At 48.9% G+C, this 18,994-nt stretch overlaps 1 protein-coding gene across 6 annotated transcripts in view; it reads left to right on the top strand.

The window, feature by feature from the left end:
* The window catches only part of CALN1 (calneuron 1), a 472,970-nt gene that overhangs the window by 91,669 nt on the left and 362,307 nt on the right, over positions 1-18,994 (top strand). The window contains exon 1 of one of the 6 annotated variants that reach the window (XM_021086355.1): positions 16,604-17,849. The exons of the other annotated variants lie outside the window; for them this stretch is intronic. The gene's annotated coding sequence lies outside the window, so the exon portion shown is untranslated. Of the gene's footprint in view, positions 1-16,603; positions 17,850-18,994 lie in introns of those variants that run through there. 6 annotated transcript variants of the gene reach the window in all.

Genomic DNA, 18,994 nt, shown 5'->3' with positions numbered 1-18,994 from the left:
AGGCAGCCAGCCCGGGATGTCGGTGATGACTGGGCTGAGCTTCGGGATGGTTATGAAGCCTCCCTGAGGACCCCGATGCAGGTGGGGTGCGCACCAGGGGAGGGGAGAGGAATCAAGGGAAAATGTGAGGGCGTGGCTGGTGGTTTGGAGCTCCTGGAGCTTCATGGGTGAGGCAGGAATGCCAAGAGGCTGAAATGATAGAAGGAGGCCTTTGGTCAGGACCCGGAGGCGGGTGGCGCCACGGTCAGCTTTGAGTTTTCGGTAAGTCGGTTGGGGACCTCGTGGAGAATGGGTTTGGCAGTGAGAAGACCAGAGGCATGGATGCCCATGAGGCAGCTGGTGCTGTGGTTATCATGGGGCGTGTGGACACACAGAAATGGATTCAGCAAACATTTAAGAGAATTCTCTTCTCGGTGAGGGCTCCTGGGGGGCAAGCAACCGAACCCAGCTCTGCCTAACAACTAAAACAGAGAGGATGGGTGGGAAGTACTGATGAGAATTCACAGGGCTGAGGGCTGAGGGCAAGCCAGGCTTGGAGCAGCTGGAAATGAGGCAGCCAAGGGGATCTTGGAGGCTGGAGTTGTCTTCTGGTTTCTCACGGGCGATGCTAGGGAAGTACATGACTTCCAGCTTTTTAATTCGTCTTCCTCGTGTATTATGATTACTGTTGTTATTAGGGTTATTCTGCTACATGCAGAATGCTTAGAGGAAAGCAAACAGCCAGTTGGCATAGCTTTGGGTGTTCATATCAGGCGTTGTTTTCCGAGAGGTCATCGCAATGGGGAAGGAGGTGGTTTTTCCTGGAAGGAAACCAGAAATGATCCTAGGCAAAGACGTGGGCGTGTCCTCCGCGGGAGGGATGGTTGGTGGGACTTCCTGACTGACTGACATAGGACTAGGAGAAGGGAAGGGTGTCTTGGGACCACAGGGTTTCTGGTTTAGGTAACGAGGTGGATAAACAAAATGAAAACCTGGCCCAGACTAAGTACCTTGCTTGTGTCCCCCCCAGCAGGGCTGTGGGCCACTCTCTGTGACCAGGCCACCGGAGAAGGCGACGGCCTATTTTAAAGAGTCTCATGAAGGGGCTGTGCTGCTGCGAAATAAGACCTGTTTAAGTAGGTTACTTTAGCTCATGCCCCACAAATCTGGGTCCTTGGAAGACATTTTCATTCATTTAACTGATATTTATTGAGCATCTCTGGTTTGGGTACTTGAAGAGGGTACAGAGGAAGATGGTGAATTAGACAGAGACGTGGTGGGGGGAGTACTTTCATAGCCTTGGTGTAAGACACCATAAAAAATACAAGTAGAAAATAAAATTAGGAGCTCCTGTTGTGGTGCAGCAGAAACGAATCCGACTAGTATCCATGAGGATGCGGGTTCGATCCCTGGCCTTGCTCAGTGGGTCGGGGATCCGGTGTTGCCATGAGCTGTGGTGTAGGTTGCAGATGCAGCTCAGAGCCTGTGTTGCTGTGGCTGTGGTGCAGGCTGGCAGCCGTAGCTCCAATTTGACCCCTATCCTGGAAAATTCCATATGCTAAAGGTATGGCCCTCAAAAGCAAAAAAAAAAAAAAAAAAAAAAAAAAAAAGCAAAGAAAAGCAAAGAAAAGAAAATTAGGTGATATCATTGAGATGATTGCAGGGGCTGTTTCCAATTGGGTGGTCAGGAAAGTTCTCACTGAGGAGCCATATTTAAGCTGGGTGAGTTGGGGGAAGATCTGGGGAAGAACTTCCAGGCAGTGGCAGCAGCCAGTGCAAAGGTCCTGAGGTAGGAACAGTGGAGTGCTATAGAGGAACTGGAAGGGGGCTCGTGTGTTGGGAGACGGGTACAGAGAAGCAGGGGCTGGTTCATGGCGAGGGGCCTCAGGGGTCACCTTGCCAAGTGTGGGTTTGAAACTGAGTTCGATGGCAGCCCCTGGAGGGTTTTAAATGGTGAAGTGACATGCTTTAATTTATATTTTCAAAAGAGCACCCTGGCAGCTGTGTGTTCTGTGTGTACTACCTCAGTATGATAAAGTGGGTCTTTATTCATTAGAGTATAAAATGAAATGTAGTGTTTAAGAGTAACAGATGGGGAGAAAATGCTTTGGTGACCTTAATTTAGAGGTTTCTAATGTACCAATTAAAAGTGGGTATGGGCAAAACCACATTTCTAGGATGATTTCGGTTTTGTTTAAAAACATGGTACAGAAGAATAATAGAAAGAAGTGGACTAAAAATGTTAACACTGCTGGTCCAAAGGAGTTGGCATTATGAGTGATTTTTTTTTTTGTTTTGGGGTTTGTTTGTTTTTTTTTTTTTATTGGAAAATGTGCTCAAATTTCTTTTATAATCAGAACCAAACTGTTTTAAAATGTAGACACTGCTGACCACCAATGTCTTGAATGGGGTTTTGAGAGACTACATTGACTAATCACTTTTTTCCGACCACTTCATTCCTGGAAATTTTATTTTATTTTTATTTTTTGCTTTTTAGGGCTGCCCCCGCGGCATGTGGAAGTTTCCCAGGCTAGGGGTCCAATCGGAGCTACAGCTGCCGGCCTGCACCACAGCCACAACAACTCAGGGTCTGAGCCATGTCTGCGACCCACACCCCAGCTCACGGCAACGCCGGATCCTTAACCCACGGAGCGAGGCCAGGGATCGAATCCGCACCCTCATGGTTCCTAGTCGGATTTGTTGCTGCTCCGCCACGACGGGAAGTCTGATTTCTGGAAATTTTAATGTCGAGAATCCATGGTCCTGGTTGGGGCAGAAATGAAGATGCTTATTTTGTACCAACTGTCCAATGGGCAGCTCTTTGTTTTATGCTTAGAATATATTTTTAGTTATGAAAACATTCATTTCTTTTAAGGAAATTAAAGCCATATAGAAACAGGACATTAAAAAAAGAAGCACCGTTCCGTACTCTCATTCCCCAGACCATCCGTACTTCCGTACATATATCGTTATATTTTCTTCCTACGCATTGCAAATGCCTACATCTGGAGTTCCCGCTGTGGCACACCAGGATAGACAGCGTCTTGGGAGTGCTGGGACCCAGGTTCCATCCCCCGTCCCCTATGCTGGGTTAAGGATTCTGTGTTGCTGCAGCTGTGGCTCGGTGGCAGCTGCACCTCGGATCTGATCCCTGGCCTGGGAACTCCGTATACCTTGGGGTGGCCAAAAAAAAAAAAAAAAAAAAAAAAAAAAACCCAACAACAAAGCAAAACAAAAACCTACATCTATATTTTGTTGAAGGATTTTGGCATATTGCTGTAACAAGTCACCCCAGCTCCAGTTTACCCATCCGGTCCTTTCCTCTGGAGCTTGGAACCTGGATGACGTTTTCCCCCTTGAAATAAAATCATTAGGAAACTTGAACACCTAACTTCGGAGAAAGGGAATCCTGCCCTTTTTACTATTCAGAGTGTTCACTGAAGGCATACTTTATCCTTATAAAGAATAGAGCAGTTAAATAGTCACGCAAAGTTCCTCTTCGAGCATTTAAACAATATTGCTCTAGTCTTGGAGCCCCAAAGTTGGTTTCATGATTACAAATCATTTCTACTTTTTCATGAACACAAATTGGCTCAGGTGAAAACGTAGAAGTGCAAGTCAGGGAGCTTGGTTAATGAATTTTCTGACATATTTATTACAAGAGAATATTAGCCTTTGAAAACAGGAAAAGAGACGCAGTCCATGAAGCATTGCTCAGAGCCATGGCTGGGTTTGGGGCGCCGCATGCCTCTGCGGGGGTTCCCCACGTGGACTGGCTTTGGGGACCGCAGTGTCAGAAATGAAGAGCCACTAACTCAGCGGTAGTGGGTTGGAAGGAGACTCAGAGGATTCTTCAGAATTACCACCTTGCCCATCAGTACTTTCATTAAACACATCCTTTCTTAATTAAAAGGGCAAATGCTTTAAAGCCGTAGGTCCATGGAGTTTGAGACCAGGAACCTTAGTTATCTCATTTGACAGACGGGGGAAAAAGAAGGCCCAGACAGAGCAAATGATAGGTGCTCCGTCAAACAGAGTTGCTTTCCCCACCCCAGGGCCTCTTCCCTATACTCAGCGCCGGCTCCGTGTTGTTAGAAAAAGGTATTTATTCTGGTAAACCCGAGAATTAGGAAAGCACGCCGAACCTGATGAGAAATGGGAGGGTTTGGGGAGCTGTTCATTCATTCCGTAAACTGTAGTCTGTTTGTGTGCTGATAACAGGCCTAATTACTGTGTAAACATTTTTGTAGCCTGGTAAGAAAACCTCAAACATCTGTACTGCACATTGATGGAGCATTCCAGCCTCCAGCATCCTACTGCTCGTTCCTTAAACCAGTTGCTCTGTTATTTCCTCTGGTCCACGGTGGATGATTCACTTTACGCACAGACACATCAACACACATTCTGGATCCAGCGGCAGGTGACGAGTAATGACAGCAAACTTGTCTCGTTCTTACTCCGTGTCATCCACACGCTGATGATGCCTTCCCCCAGTTTTACAGGTGAGGAATTGAAGGTGCAGCTCAGGGGTCCAGGTGAGCCCGTGGTGGATGGGAACGACCGCCACAGTCTCCCCTCCAGAGGCTTGTGACTCCTTAGGTAAAATCTCCACCTTCCCTTGCCTCCCAGAGACAGGCAGGCTTTCCGCGCTAAAGAGCAGATGTGGCTTGGAGTTTCCATCGTGGCGCAGTGGTTAACGAATCCAACTAGGAACCATGAGATTGCAGGTTGGATCCCTGGCCTTGCTCATGGGTTAAGGGTCCGGCATTGCCGTGACCTGTGGTGTAGGTCACAGACGTGGCTCGTATCTGGCGTTACTGTGGCTCTGGTGTAGGCTTGTAGCTGTAGCTCCAATGAGACCTCTAGCCTGGGAACCTCCATGTGCCATGGGTGCAGCCCTAAAAAAGCAAAAAAAAAAAAAAAAGAAAAAAGATCAGGTGTGACTTGGCAAAATCACGTTAGGAAAATCGCTTTTCATTTGGGCAAACTCTTGAATGTCGAGCTGCAAAGAGTTCTCTGCGGGAATGGCATTTTCAAGTCTGTTTTGGGAATGACCCCAATCCCTTCCCTTCCTGAGTCACTTGGTGGTGGTAGGTTGAGGACAGATCATCTGCCATCAGCTGAAGGTGGTGGCTTCTCTTTTCATTCCAAGGCTCAACCCTCAAGTTAGTTGCAGCAACACAAACCGGGCTTAGGAGCTCTGGTAGATTCAAGAACCACTGATTTCCGGCTTGGCTCCTCTGCTGGCTTTACATAAATACCAAAGTGATCAACTTCTCATACCCAAGGAGATACATGCTTTTTTCCAAAACCCAGAAGCACAGAATCCACGGAGCCCTCAAAGGACAGCAGGCAACAGGAAGGGATCACAGTTAAAAATGCTGGTAGATGCTGTCAGTGGTCCTCACTCAGAGAGCTTAGGATGCTGTCAATGGATCCTCACTCAGAGAGCTTAGGATGCTGTCAATGGATCCTCACTCAGAGAGCTTAGGATGCTGTCAATGGATCCTCACTCAGAGAGCTTAGGATGCTGTCAGTGGTCCTCACTCAGAGAGCTTAGGATGCTGTCAGTGGATCCTCACTCAGAGAGCTTAGGATGCTGTCAGTGGTCCTCACTCAGAGAGCTTAGCCCGAAGTCATTGGCTCTGATGCAGGCTGGCTCCCAGTCTCCCACGCCAGAAGGGACTGAAGCCAAAGAACATTTGCTCTGGACTCTTCTGGCTCCCTGAGTTCAAGCCTCTGGCCATGGGGGTCCATATGTTGGAGACCCCTGTATGAAAGGTGTTACTGAAGAAGCAGGTTCTGTCCTCTGAGTGAGAGCACTGTGGTTGCCCTGAGAGACAGAGATGGTGAGAGAGAGAAAACCAGTGCTGACAGGTAGCTTTTCCTGGGAGTGACCCAGTCATCCTGCAAGAGCTTGGATGTCACCTCAGACATGAAGGAAAGTGCAAGAGGCAGGGACTTGGGATGGTGACCCATCATCATTAGTTCCAGTGAGCGGGCGACCCTGCTGTGGTCTTGGGCAAAGTGTTATTTACAGATCTTTCTAGAGGGAGGTTGGCTGGCTTTGGATTTGAGTTTTAGAACCGGAAGCTGAGAATTTAATACTGTGCTTCTCAAACTTTGCTGCACATTGGAATTCCCTGGGATGCCTTTAAAAAGGCTCAGTGCCTCATCACATCCCAGACCAGAGAAATGCCAATCACTGTGGGGAGGGTTAAGGGAGGGGGAGGGGTGGGGGTGGGGGATGGGACTGAGGCCCCCAAGTAATTCCGCTGTGCAGCCACCTCTGAGGACCAGGCTCTCTGAAGACGGCTTTTCTCAAAGGTGCCTGCACATCGCCTGGAGATCTTGTGCAAATGCATATTCTGAGGGCCGGGTCTGGAGCAGGCTGAGAGCCTGCATTTCTAACCAGCTCCAGGTGCTGTTGGAGTTCACGGTCTAGTTAGAAGAATCACATTCTCGTCTTCGCTTCACACGGAGGGCTTCTGGAACCATCCCCTTTCCATGCGATGACGACCTCTTGTTTCATTCAAGGTAGGACTGGAGAACAGGGGCGCCCGGATCCTGCCTCCCCCACTTCGTGTTCTTGTAAAGAATAATAGAGCAATTAAATACTCATGAAAAGTTCACGTCTGAACATTTAAACATTCTTGTTCTTGTCTTAGAGCCCCAAGTGGGTGTCAGGATTACGAATCACCTGCATTCTTTGTCTTTCGGGATCCAGCTCATTGTCCCGTCCCTGGGCAGCAATCGGAGGGTCAGACTCAGAATGCGGGAAGGCCCCGTAGGAATTATCTAGTCCAAACCACTCAGTTTTGGAGAGGAGGAAGCCAAGACCCAGAGTCACAGATGATCAGGTGGGGGCTGCTGTGGACTTGAGACCAGGAGGAGGGACCTGGGAGGATGAATCCTGGGGTGACAACACCCCCTACTGCTCCCGGGGCAGGGGAGTCGCGAGACGGAGACCTCCAGAAAGTGTTCGGATATAGTCACGTTAAAACACTGGTGAATCCAGAGATGTTACTGCCACTGATACCCGAGATTCTGTCCCCTCCCTGCAGCCATCCCACCAACTTTCGGTAACGTTGCAGACGTGTGGCCAAGTTCATTGCGCCTCCCGATGGGTGGTGTTGACATCTTGACCCATGTTCAAGTCTCAGCCCAGTCCCGGGGGGGACAGTGACTGACACAGGCTGCCCTGCTTTGTGCACAGTAATGCTTGTACCGTCTTCTCCCCCGATATTTTCCTCCGGTCGTCCAGACAACTAAAGAACAATCTCGACATAGGGGTTTCTGGATGTCGTGGTGGATTATGTTAATCCTGCTGTAAGAATAGTTCCTAATTGATGTTCTTGGCATTTATCACCCAGCCGTGACGTGTTCAGCAGGTGATGACTAATAGATTATATTTTGTTGGAGCCTTTTTCTCTGCTTTTTCAACTCGAAGCACCTGTTTCAGCCTGTCACTGTCGCCAGGGACATTTTCCTGTCCATCCCTTTATGCTTTACAAACTAACTTGAGGGAAGGACAATGAGAATGAAACCCAGGGGCTGACATGGACACTGCTTTCTCAGGGTGCATGTATCTTTGCCCCAGAAGGTTGTCTTTAAACAGAGTGGGAGAAGACTTAGGGGCACAGGAAATTAGTATAAAGATTGAGGCAGTATAATTATAGCTGATGATTATGTAAGTCTTCCCTCTTGGAGTACTTCCCGTGTGGTAACTCGTGAAATCCATTCCACGACCCCATAAAGTAGTTGCCCTTATTGTCTCCATTTGTGTGGATGAGGACACCAAACCACAGAGAAGTTAAGTGCCTGACTGAAGGTCACACAGCACATGAGTAGTGAAGCGTGACTCCTGACCTTGGAAACCATGCCCTTAAGCCCCCAGGCGGTACTGCCTCTGGTATTCTGAGTGCCCAGGTTGTGCAGAGAGCTTCCCAGGAGAGCGTCATCCCATCCTCCCCTCCCCTCCTGGAGCATCCTTTGACTTTGGAGTGGAGGCCTCCTGTCTCACCCCACTGGTCCTGATGACACTGGCCCTGTCCTGTTTCCCTAGTCTTTGCTTTTCCCGCTCTCTGTAGGTGTAGCCATTGACCGGTCCACCTCTGGGCAAACCTTCGTTCTTGAACAAGGGGGGGATCCAGTTGGTAGTGTTGGAAAGTCCTTGGGGGTGGCCGTGTCTCTGGTGGCCCCGGATGCCTGTATCCCATTTGACTTTCAGCCTTTGCCACCTCCCCCTGTTGGCTGTTGACTCCGTTCTCACCTTCATCTTCCCATCAATTCCCAGGGGTGAGGGCTCTGCCTGAGTCTTTGCCTCACTCTTGCCGGATTGTTCATATTGGTTGAGCTTATTTCCCCATCATGAGCCTTGTGTGTGGGTTCTGTACCTGGCGGCCAGGTGGAACCCCCTGAGCGCTCCCTCACCTCCGGCCTGCTCTCTTGCCCATTTCCTGGGTCCAGTCCTTACCTGAATTGTGCCACAAGTGCTCTGCCCTGGCCGTGGGCTGGAGCCATCTGATGGTTCATTGTCCCCAGTCCATGTCCACTGCTCTGGTCATCAGCTTGGCCGGCTCTTGCTCTCCGTCCCTTCCTCCTTGTCTGGTGTTGCTGCCTGATTCTCATGTCTGTTCCTTAAGGGTTGGCAAACTTTTTCTGTAATAGGGCAGGTCGTGAATATTTTAGGTTTGGCAGGTCAGACGGACCCTGTTGCAGTGACTCAGTTCTGCTGTTGAAGCCGGGAAGTAACCGTGGATAAAGTATAAATGACCGTGTGTAGTTGTGTTGCAATAAAACTTTATTTGCAAAAGCAGAGGATGGGCTGGATTTCAGCCAGCGATTGTAGTTTGCTGACCTTCAAGATGTCACTTCACTGCCCCTGTGTGACTTCCAGCCTGCAATGATTCTGTCTCTGCAGAGGTCATTGGCACGCCTAGCCTAGAACCCTGGACCGTGACTTCTCTCTGAATTCCCTACAACCCTGTACCCATGGGCCTTCCTGACCTATTGCTCTATTCACTTTGCAACCCTTGACCTTGAATAACAGCAGCCATTCATTTTTCCAAGTTCTCAGTGGACTAAATCGATTCCATTAGAAATGTATGTTATTCACCCACAGCTGGGTCTCAAACTTTTTGCCAATCCTTCGGTTGAATTCCAGCTGGTTTCTTGACCAGAAGTACCACGGCCACATTCCCGAGTCTCTTCTCCTCTTGATGTCCTGCTCCCTGCCCCCACTGTCATTCTCCGCACCTGACCTTGCATCTTGCTTTGCGTGATTGAGGGCGTGAACCCCAGTCACGTCTTCCCTGGACCTCAACCTGCTCCATCCTTTCTGCTTTGAAATTCCTCCTTTCTCCCTGTTTCAGAGGAAGAGGTATCCTTACTCTTTTCCAAGGAAGACTGGACCGTGCCATGAATCTAATCAGTTTCCATTTCTCTTGGGCTCAAATGCAGATTTTCTTTCCTTTAGCTCATAAACATAAGTCTCTCTAAAACTTTGACCTCATTGCCTCCCCAGGTTGCCATCCTATTTCACTCCCTCTCTCCTTTTTTTTTCTTTTTCTTTTTCTTTTTTTGGCCGCCCTGTGGCATATGGAGCTCCCAGGCCAGAGATCAGATCCCAGCCACAGCTGCGACCTATGCCACTGCTGCAGCAACGCAGGATTCTTTAACACACTGTGCCCGGCACAGATCCAGATCCAGATTGAACCTGCATCCTGGCACTGCAGAGACACCGCCAATCCTGTGGCACTACAGCAGAAACTCCTTCACTCCCTCTCTTTAGGGCAAAGCTGCTGAAAAGAAGCCTCTGTCCCTGCCCTCTCACTTTTTGACCTTATTCTTGTCCATTAATCTTTTGCTACTGGCCATCCCTACTGGTGGGCTCCTACTGCGTTAGGTCTTATGCAGTTAATATATTGGAAACTTACTTTTTGAAATGTCACTGATAGGAGTTCCCTGCTGCTCCGTGGTTAAGGATCCATTGCCATGCTGTGGCATGGGTTCGATCCCTGACCTAGGAACTTTTGCAAGCCGCCTTGCTGCCCCAAAAAAGGGAAGGTCACTGACATCCTCATTTTAAAAATCTACCGATGTGGACTTCACTTCTCATGCTTAGCAGCATTTGGCACATGGATCACCCTTTCCTTGGGACTCCCCGCCGAATGAACTCACCTGGCTTCATTCTCGCCTCTGCTGGGGCTGCTGTAACAAAGCACCACAGATTGGGTGGCATAAACCATAGAACTTTATCTTTTCACAGTTCTGGAGGCTGGCATCCAGGATCGGGGTGTCAGCAGAGTTGGCTTCAGAGGCGAGAGGAGGTTCAGTTCCAGGTCTCTCTCCTTGGCTTGTAGACGGCCGCCTTCTGTCTTCACGTGGTCTTCTTTGTCTGTGTCCAGTTTCGTCTTTCTTACAGGGACACCAGTCATGTTGGGCTAGGACCCACCCTGATGACCTCATTTTAACCGAACTACCTCTTTAAATCCTCTCCCCAAATACAGTCCCCTTCTGAGGTACATTCTGAGCTTTGACTTCAACAGATGAATTTTTGGAGAATTCAGCCCATAACACCTTTTTTTTTTTAAGCAGCGATTGTCAATGTGTCTTTATTTACCCCTTCAACGAATAGATCCTTATGCTTGGCATTTGTGAGATTATTGTAATTATTTTATTGTACTGCATTTTCTTTTTTTTAAGAGTTGATTTGCAGTGTTGCACCAATTTCTGCTGTACAGCGTAGTGACCTGGTCATACACATGTCTACGTTCTTTTTCTCATATGATCTAGCCTAACAATCTTTGCTCTCTCTGTGTTTCACTTTACTTCCTCTCATATGTAGCTGTTCCCAAGGTCCACGCCTTGGCTCCCTGCTTTTTGTGTTCTCTGTAGTTTCTCTTTGAACCATCTTCTTTGCCTCCACGCTCTAACCAGCTCTTGCAACATCAGATCTAACCAGGCGTGAGATATAAATTGTCCCACGGGCACCCTGACCTTAACGGAGCCCAAATAGAATGGACTGTTTCCTCCGCAGTACACAGCGCACTCTGCTGCCTGGCCTCAGGCCCCCAGCCCCACAAAGGCTCGGAATAAGTTGCTCGTTGTCATCTTGGGCCCCCTGTTCCCACCCACTGTGCTTGATCGATGTGTCACTTCTGTTATTTGGCACCAAGATTCTGACCCCACTGGCACGGCTGTTGTCATTGCCTGGACTTGAGTCAGCTCCTACAAGTCCATCCTCTAGAAACACATGATGACTGATGCTGCTCTGGACTTCCAGAACCTTCCAGGTGCATAGCCCTGAGGTTGAAATGCCGACTCCTTGGTGACTTTCGTCTGGCCACCTTGATCGCTCACCCCTGCCTCCTTCAGGTTCCACCAGACGACAGACCCCTGTGTCTTTGCTCCTGATGCTTCTGCAGCCCTGAAGCCCCCTGGCTTTCAGAGGCAGAGCTGATCTGACTTTTCTGGTGGAGTGTTGCTTGATTTCCGAGATGGATTTCATTTTGCTTCCTCCGTGTTTGTGTAATTTTATTATCCAAGCGTCTTGTTGCCTCAACATTTACTCTAATGCTTATTGGCTTGGGCTAGGTATCGCATTTAGAATTTCAAGATCCTGGAAAGGTAGAAATAAAGGGAATTTAGAGGGTGACACAGGCTCAAATGCAAATTAACCTGCAATTACATCTCTTGAGGGGAGGGGCTTGGTGGCGTGTCTGCATACATGGTTGCGTGCACGTGTGTGTGTGTGTGTGTGTGTGTGTGTGTGTGTGTGTGTTTTCTCCGTGGTCTTGGCATAGTGCTTCACCCATAAGGCGTGTTTGGAGCTGTTTCTTAAGTGGAACTGGAGGGCAGTGCTGTGGGGATCTGGCTGTGCATTTGGCCCTCTGCAGTCTTAAGACGTGGACATCAGCATTGGAAGAACCAACCTGGGTCGGTTTGCAGGGTGGTTCTCACTGCACGTAACCTTTGTCTCCGTCACTTGCTCTGTGATTATTTGCTGAGGATGAGATGGAGATAATAGTTCAGCCACTTCGCGCACTGGGGCGGGGGCTGGTGGAGGAGGAACGGAAATGAATGACAAGAACCGCATCTTTCAGGTCCTTGGATTCCTCAGAGGAGAAGCAGGAGGGGCAACAAAGGGAAATTAAGGGTTTTTTTTTTAAGTTTTTTTTTTTTTAATTGTAGTTGATTTACAATGTTCTGTCAATTTCTGCTGTACAGCAGAGTGACCCAGTTATACATGTACACACATTCTTTTTTGCACATGATCCTCCATCATGTTCCATCACAAGTGATCAGATATAATTGCTTGGGCTATACAGCAGAAGCTCATTGTAAGGTGCTTCTTAAAGGGACCTTTGAAGTAAATCTGAACAGACGAAGAGGGAGCAATTATTTGCATTGAAATCAAATAATCCACTGTAGGGTCCTCTTATAAAAGAACTCCCCTCCTGCATTTGAGGGAGGTTTCCAGATCCTTAGGTAGCTGATGGAGGGAGGTGAGGGCTAAGAAAACCACCTGCATGAATAGCCAGGGGAAGGCCAATCAGAACTAAAGGCCAGCAGGTCAGGTATTATAATGCAAATCAGCGGGAGCTCGGGTTTGGTCTGTTGCCCTAGGAGCGAAATTCTTCTCTGAAAGGGTGTAAGGTTTGACATTCTTCCACCCCATTTTTTTTTTTTTAGTGTTCAAACTGTTTATCAATCAGATTTTTTTATATTACTCAATGAATTGATTGCATGTATAGTTGTACAATGATCATCACAACCCAATTTTATAGCGTTTCCATCCCAAACCCCCAGCGCATCCTTTGAGTAATGGCTTTTATTTTTTCCATTATAGCTGGTTTACAGTGTTCTGTCCATTTTCTTCTGTACAGCAAGGTGACCCAGTGACACACACATGTATACGTTCTTTTTTCTCATTATCAGGCTCCATCATAAGGGACTAGACATAGTTCCCAGGGCTACACAGCAGGAGCTCATGGCTCTTTTCTCCCTTTTCGACACATGCACGAGGCTCCACGTTTCTCTGCTGTCAAGAAGGTGCTCGGGTCCCTCCTTCCCCTGGACTGGTGGACGGTGGTGCCTCTCGAGGCTCCCAGAGTCCTTTGTCCTGGAACAAATGCCTCCCACACATCCTTCACCCCTTCCTTTCTTCTGGCCCAGACTCCTGGCTGTGTCTGGGAGGCCCTTGCGAGGTCAGGGCTGTCTGGGGGCCACAAAGGCTCACCTGTGGTCCCAGCTCTGTCCCCATCCGTTGCTGCATGGCCCTCCCATCATCCCCAGTCCTCTGGTGGAGCCGCCCAGGCAGAGCCAGCAGCGTTGTGGGAACAGTTGTAGCGCCTAATGGCCCAGTTTAGATCCATCCAGCCTTCCTTTAGAAACGTTCGGGAATGAACTCCCCGGGCCGGGCCGATGGGCGCTCAGACTCACCACCCCCATGGGGCTGCCTGCAGGAGAAAGCGGCCACCATCTGCTATTGCAAGGCCGCTTTAAAGCACAAACGTCAAAAGATGCGCGGCCAGACTTCGGAGAATAAGTCAATAGAAGGCAATAAAATTTTCTCGTAATCCCATGACCCCAGGGGTAACTCAGGGATCGCAGCTGGAGGAGAAAATCTGCCAGAGCTGGTGTTGGTGTCTGTACCCGCGGGCACTTGGTGTGCGTTTATGAAGTCTTCCTCTATTTATTTTGGTTTTAAAAAGAATTTTTTTCATTATAGTTGATCTACAATCTTCTGTCAATTTCTGCTGTGCAGCAAAGTGACTCAGTCACACACATGTGTGTGTGTGTATACACACACATTCTTTTTCTCATATTATCTTCCATTATGCAAACTATTCCATTTAGAATGGATAAGCAATGAAGTCCTGCTGTACAGCACAGGGAACTGCGTCCAGTCTCTTGGGATAGACCGTGATGGAAGATAAGCTGCTTTTGATTTTTACTTATTTATTTATTTTTGTCTTTTTGTCGTTTTAGGGCCACACCCGCGGCCTATGGAGGTTCCCAGGCTAGGGGTTGATTCTGAGCTCTAGCTGCCGGCCTACACCACAGCCACAGCAGTGTCAGATCCGAGCCGCATCTGTGACCTACACCACAACCCACGGCAACTCTGGATCCTTAAGCCACTGAGCGAGGCCAGGGATCGAACCCACGTCCTCATGGATCCTAGTCGGGTTCGTTCACCACTGAGCCACGATGAGAACTCCTAAGCTGCTTTTTAACTGGATTTATGGTGAATGTCCCTCCAGGTTGTTCTCTGTGCTCCCACCTTATCATGTTCAATGAATGCCGCCTCTTCCACACGTGGGTGTGCCATGTGTTATCTTTGACGTGTTATCTTTCTGAGATAAAGTCTTAGAAGTGGAATGATCAGGGCAAGGACTTGGGTACCTCCTCTGAAGATTTTTCCCATTCCCACTTGGGACCATGTGGGATGGCTCATTCCAATGCCTTTTTTTCCCATCCATCCTCACCACCTGCTATGGCATTAGCTCTTTTTTGAAATTCGGTCGCCATGTGGTTTGGCATGGTTGTTTTATCCTAGATTTCTGGGACCCTAAGGAAACACATTTTTTAAAAAAGCATTTGTTGGCTGTTTGATTTTTCCTTTTGTGAGTTGTGTATTGACGTTTTATATCTGTTTCTCTTTCTTTCTTTCTTTCCTTCCTTCCTTCTTTCTTTCTTTCTTTTACAGCCGCACCTGCAGCATATGGAAGTTCTCAGGCTAGGGGTTGAATTGGAGCCGCAGCTGCAGGGTTACTCCACAGCCAGGGCAACACGGATCCTTAACCCACTGAGTGAGGCCAGGGATCAAACCCACATCTTCATGGATACTGTGTCGGGTACTTAACCACACAGTATCCATGAATGGATGGGAACACAATGGGAACTCCTTACGTCTATTTCTGTTGAGTTCTTTTCTAAAAAATGATTCGTAAGAAATCTAGCAGAAAGAATAGTACCCTTGGTTTATTCTATGTTGCAAACATTTCCAAGTTTGCTGTTTATCTCTTTATTTCTTTTATATTATTTTTAACTTACTGTTTTTGAAAAAAGTGTTTTAATCTAAGTTTTGGAGTCATGCTTAGGAAATGCTTTCTCACCCCCAAGATCACGTAAATTATTACTTCTAAAGTTAACATTTCTTTCTAACTTAGAAAAAAATCATTAATGTAGAGTATTGCATAGAGCTGAACGTTAAGTGGTATGCAGCGGCTTCTAACACCAAGTGGCATGGCACTCTCTTGCCATCCTGGAGAGGTGCTCTATAGAGTGGGGGTCCTGGGAGCTTGGGTGCAGCCACCAGGTTGGGGCTCCTGTGCACAGAGTGGTCCCTATGTCCTTGGCAGTGGGCATCTCATCCCAGCCCTGCAAGGGGCCTGGTGTGCCCTCAGATTCATTTTGCCAGGGCCGACCTGCTGGCTCCTGGGGGCACAGGGCACAGGAACAGTGTGCTGGCTGCAGGCTGGGGACGGGGCTTGCTGTGTGCCCATGACCTGGGCCTCCAAGGTCACTGTCAATGTGCGCCTTTCAGGGTTCTGAGGCTGACTGGCTGGTTCCTTTCTGGCGTGGATCCATGAGAGGCACAGAATCTGTGCCACCCTTCACTCTGCAAAGGTGACGGCTCCTTCTGCCCTCCACATCTCCTCTGAGACCTCTGCGGCCACCTCCCTTTGTCCTTGTGGCTTACAGGGGAATAGCTCCCTGCTTCCCGTTCTTCATTCTTATGTGAGCAGCATTTTGGGAAGGAAAGGTGATAAATGAATGAAATCAATTTGCCGGGTTTTACCAGAAATCTTACATTTTTATCATTAACTCTTTGAATCCATCTGGTACTTAATTTTGGCTGTGATATGGCATAGGGATCTAACGGTATTATTCTTTTTCCAAATTGTCATCAACTTTTCCAGTATTGCATCACAGAACTTAGTGAATTCTAAATTGAATAATTTGGAAATGCTGGTTTTGTTATGTACCAAATTATCCTACTCATTTGGGCTAATGTCTCATCTGTTGGTTCTGCTCCAGTGTTGCAGCTACTATTCTTTTTCTTGGTTTAATTAGAGCATCTTTAAAAATCCGTGAGAGGACACATTTCCCCTTATTCTTTCTTATATTTTTAAATTGCCAATTTTATTCAATGGGAAAATAATGATTTTTTTTTTATAGTCACTATTTATCCAGATGTCCCAGAGCTTTCAACGTGTCAAAACCACTTTTTTTGAAAAGGATGCAGTTGTCATTTTTTTTTCTTTAACTTACTTGTCCTTCCTGAATTTTCTAAACCCGAGGCATCTCTTCTAAAGTTATATTTCAGAAACGTTCTGTTGGGAGTTCCCGTTGTGGCTCAGTGGTAAAGAACCCAACTAGTATTCATGAGGACACAGGTTCGATCCCTGGCCTTGCTCAGTGGGTTAAGGATCTGGCACTGCCTTGAACTGTGGTGTAGGTTGCAGACGCGGCTCGGGGTCTGGTGGTGTTGTGGCTGTGGTATAGGTTGGCAGCTACAGCTCCAATTCAGCCTCTAGCTTGGGAACCTCCATATGCCACAGGTGTGGCCCTAAAAAGCAAAAAAAAAAAAAAAAAAAAAAAAAAAAAAAAAAAAAAAAAAGAAAAGAAAAAGGAAATCCCCTGGAATGAGGGTTTCTCGGTGTGGTTGGTTCGCTTGTAACCCGGTCTTGTCAAGTTCAAGGTGGCACAGTGACGTCTTTCACGGGGAACACAGCTTGGGGTTACAACCAGGTTAAAAGGCAAAAACGACAACCGCCTAGAGGAATGACTCATTGGAACCAGGCGTCTCCTTGTAGTCTGGGCAGGTGGCCCTCGGCCATGCTGAGAAGTCAGCCGAATGTTCCAGGTGTGAGTGGATCTCATGTGGCTAGAAATGACCCCCTGGTGGCAGGTGCCTTCTGTCGTCGTTGCTTTGCTCCTTCCCTGTCTTCCCACCCCTGCCCTGGGCCTCTTTCTGATTCCTTTGGATCATCCCTAATTTTCTTTAAAGCCTGGTCCTGGCTGCGGCATCCAAACCTGTACAGGTCACCCTCCTCCTCTTAAAAGAAACGTATTCTATGTCTTTAAATCCTTCATTTTCCTTGTTGGCCACTTCTGAAATTTCACACTCTTGTTGCTGTGTTTTAATGCCAATGTCATCAGAGGCGTCAGAGTCCCCCACCGCCATCCCGGTTGCTGATGGGGGACTAGAACTACCCAGGGTCTTGTCGCAGGTGGCAGCGGGGCATCAACAGCATCACCACCCCCTAACGTTCGTGAGCACTGCCAGGTGGAGCCGTTGTTGTAACAGGATCCTGCGTGCCAGGAGCTAGACGCATTGCTTTCCATGTGCCAGGCTCTGCCCTAAAGTGTTTTCTGCAGCATCCCAGTCAATCCTCACGACGGCTCAGTGAGGTCGATACCTTATGACTCCCCTTCTGTGGCTGGGGAAACTAAGGCTCAGCAGAGTTGGGTGGTCTAGGGTTTTGCAGCTGGAATGTGGCAGAGCCAGGGCTGGGTCAGGGGTCTGCTCTGCTGCTGCTGGGTGAGTGTGTAGGGGCGTGACGGACCTCTTCCTTGACCAAGACCTTGAGTTGGACATTCAGTAGGGCCCCCAACAGCAGTCAGAGGCTGATGACCTGAAGGGGCGAGAGGTGGGCCATGGTGGGAGATGCTGGCAGGGCACTCAGGTGGGAGAGGGCTGGCAGGTGCCCCTTGGAGAGCCTCGGCACCTGGACCAGACTCTGCTTCTTTCCTCATCCTCTGGGCGGAAGCCCCCTGTACCCCCCCGGGCAGCCGTGAAGCTGGAAGCACAAGCGAAGCCCATCCTCGTTCACACTGGGAACGTCTCCCTGGCCCTGGTGAGTAAGGTCATTTCAGGAGAGAGAGAGGAGAAGATGACTGAGTTAGGTTGGCGTTTGTACCTCCCTGGCCGGGAGCGCGGTGTGGGACGCGATCCAGCGTTGCTTTTCCTGGCCGGCTGGGGGACAGAAGAAGACAGCAAACAGTGGGGGACCTCGCGCTCGGGTCTGTGCTGCCTCTCGGTGCCCTTCCCTCCTGCCACTCCTGATCCATCAGCTTCCCTCTGATGCCCTCAGCCAAGGGCTCTCGAAGGTGGCTTCTCCTCCTCCGTCAAGGCCACCCCTCCTGAGCCCCTCGAGTCCCCAGGTGTGTAACCGCTGTGCGTGCTTCCCTCCCCCGTGTCTTCTGTCCTGCCTTTTACACCTGATAGGGCGGTGTGTCTACTCTTCGTTACCTGGCCTGGGACCCTTTGTCAGAGGAGAGGGTTCCAGCCCTGCATTTCTTGGACCCTTTGAGCTCACCCTGGCCTCCAGCGTATTCACTCGTAGATGGACCTGTGTGTGTGTGTGTGTGTGTTTGTGTGTGTGTGTGTGTGTTCCAAAGGGCAGAGGCCCTCTCTTTGTCGGAGAGCTTCAGAAAGATGAACACCCATCTCTAGATAAATGAATGGCTCGCTTGCTGCTTTCTGCCCACCCCCGGGTGAGTTCTGACCATCCTCTGACTCAGAGCCTCTTTCGTCCTAGGAGGCAGCTGGAGAGGTTGTCTTAGGTGTTGCCTCTGGCACCAAGCCACTTGGGTTCGAGTCCCTGCTCTCCCACGGACTCACTCTGCAGGTCTGGAGCAGGCTTTGAATGTGCCTGCGCTTGCCTGTCCTCCTCGGCAAACTGGGGAGCCTGCTAATCCCGCCTCACCAGGTACAATTGAGACGTTGCTTACCATTGCTTCGAAATGCCGACCACACAGTTAGCCCTCTGCCAGTAGTCAGTCTGTTCATGCCTGACCTGTTTTCAGAAATTGTCCTTTGGTAGTTGCACGCCAGATGGGCCTGGTCCCCAGAGAACCTTCTAGCATCGTCATGGCTCCATGAGCGTTCTTGCTCCTGGGTTGTCCTTTTCTGGCCCCTGTAGCCCCAGGGTTGTGCTGTGTTGCAGGTTGGCTGTGGAGGGATAACTGCAGGGAATGGGTTGTCTTATTGCCTCTCTAT

This window comes from Sus scrofa, chromosome 3, assembly GCF_000003025.6.
Source record: "Sus scrofa isolate TJ Tabasco breed Duroc chromosome 3, Sscrofa11.1, whole genome shotgun sequence".
Lineage (NCBI taxonomy): Eukaryota > Metazoa > Chordata > Mammalia > Artiodactyla > Suidae > Sus > Sus scrofa.
Note: the sequence above shows the minus strand (reverse complement) of the source record. Positions and strands in the feature narration are given on the sequence as shown.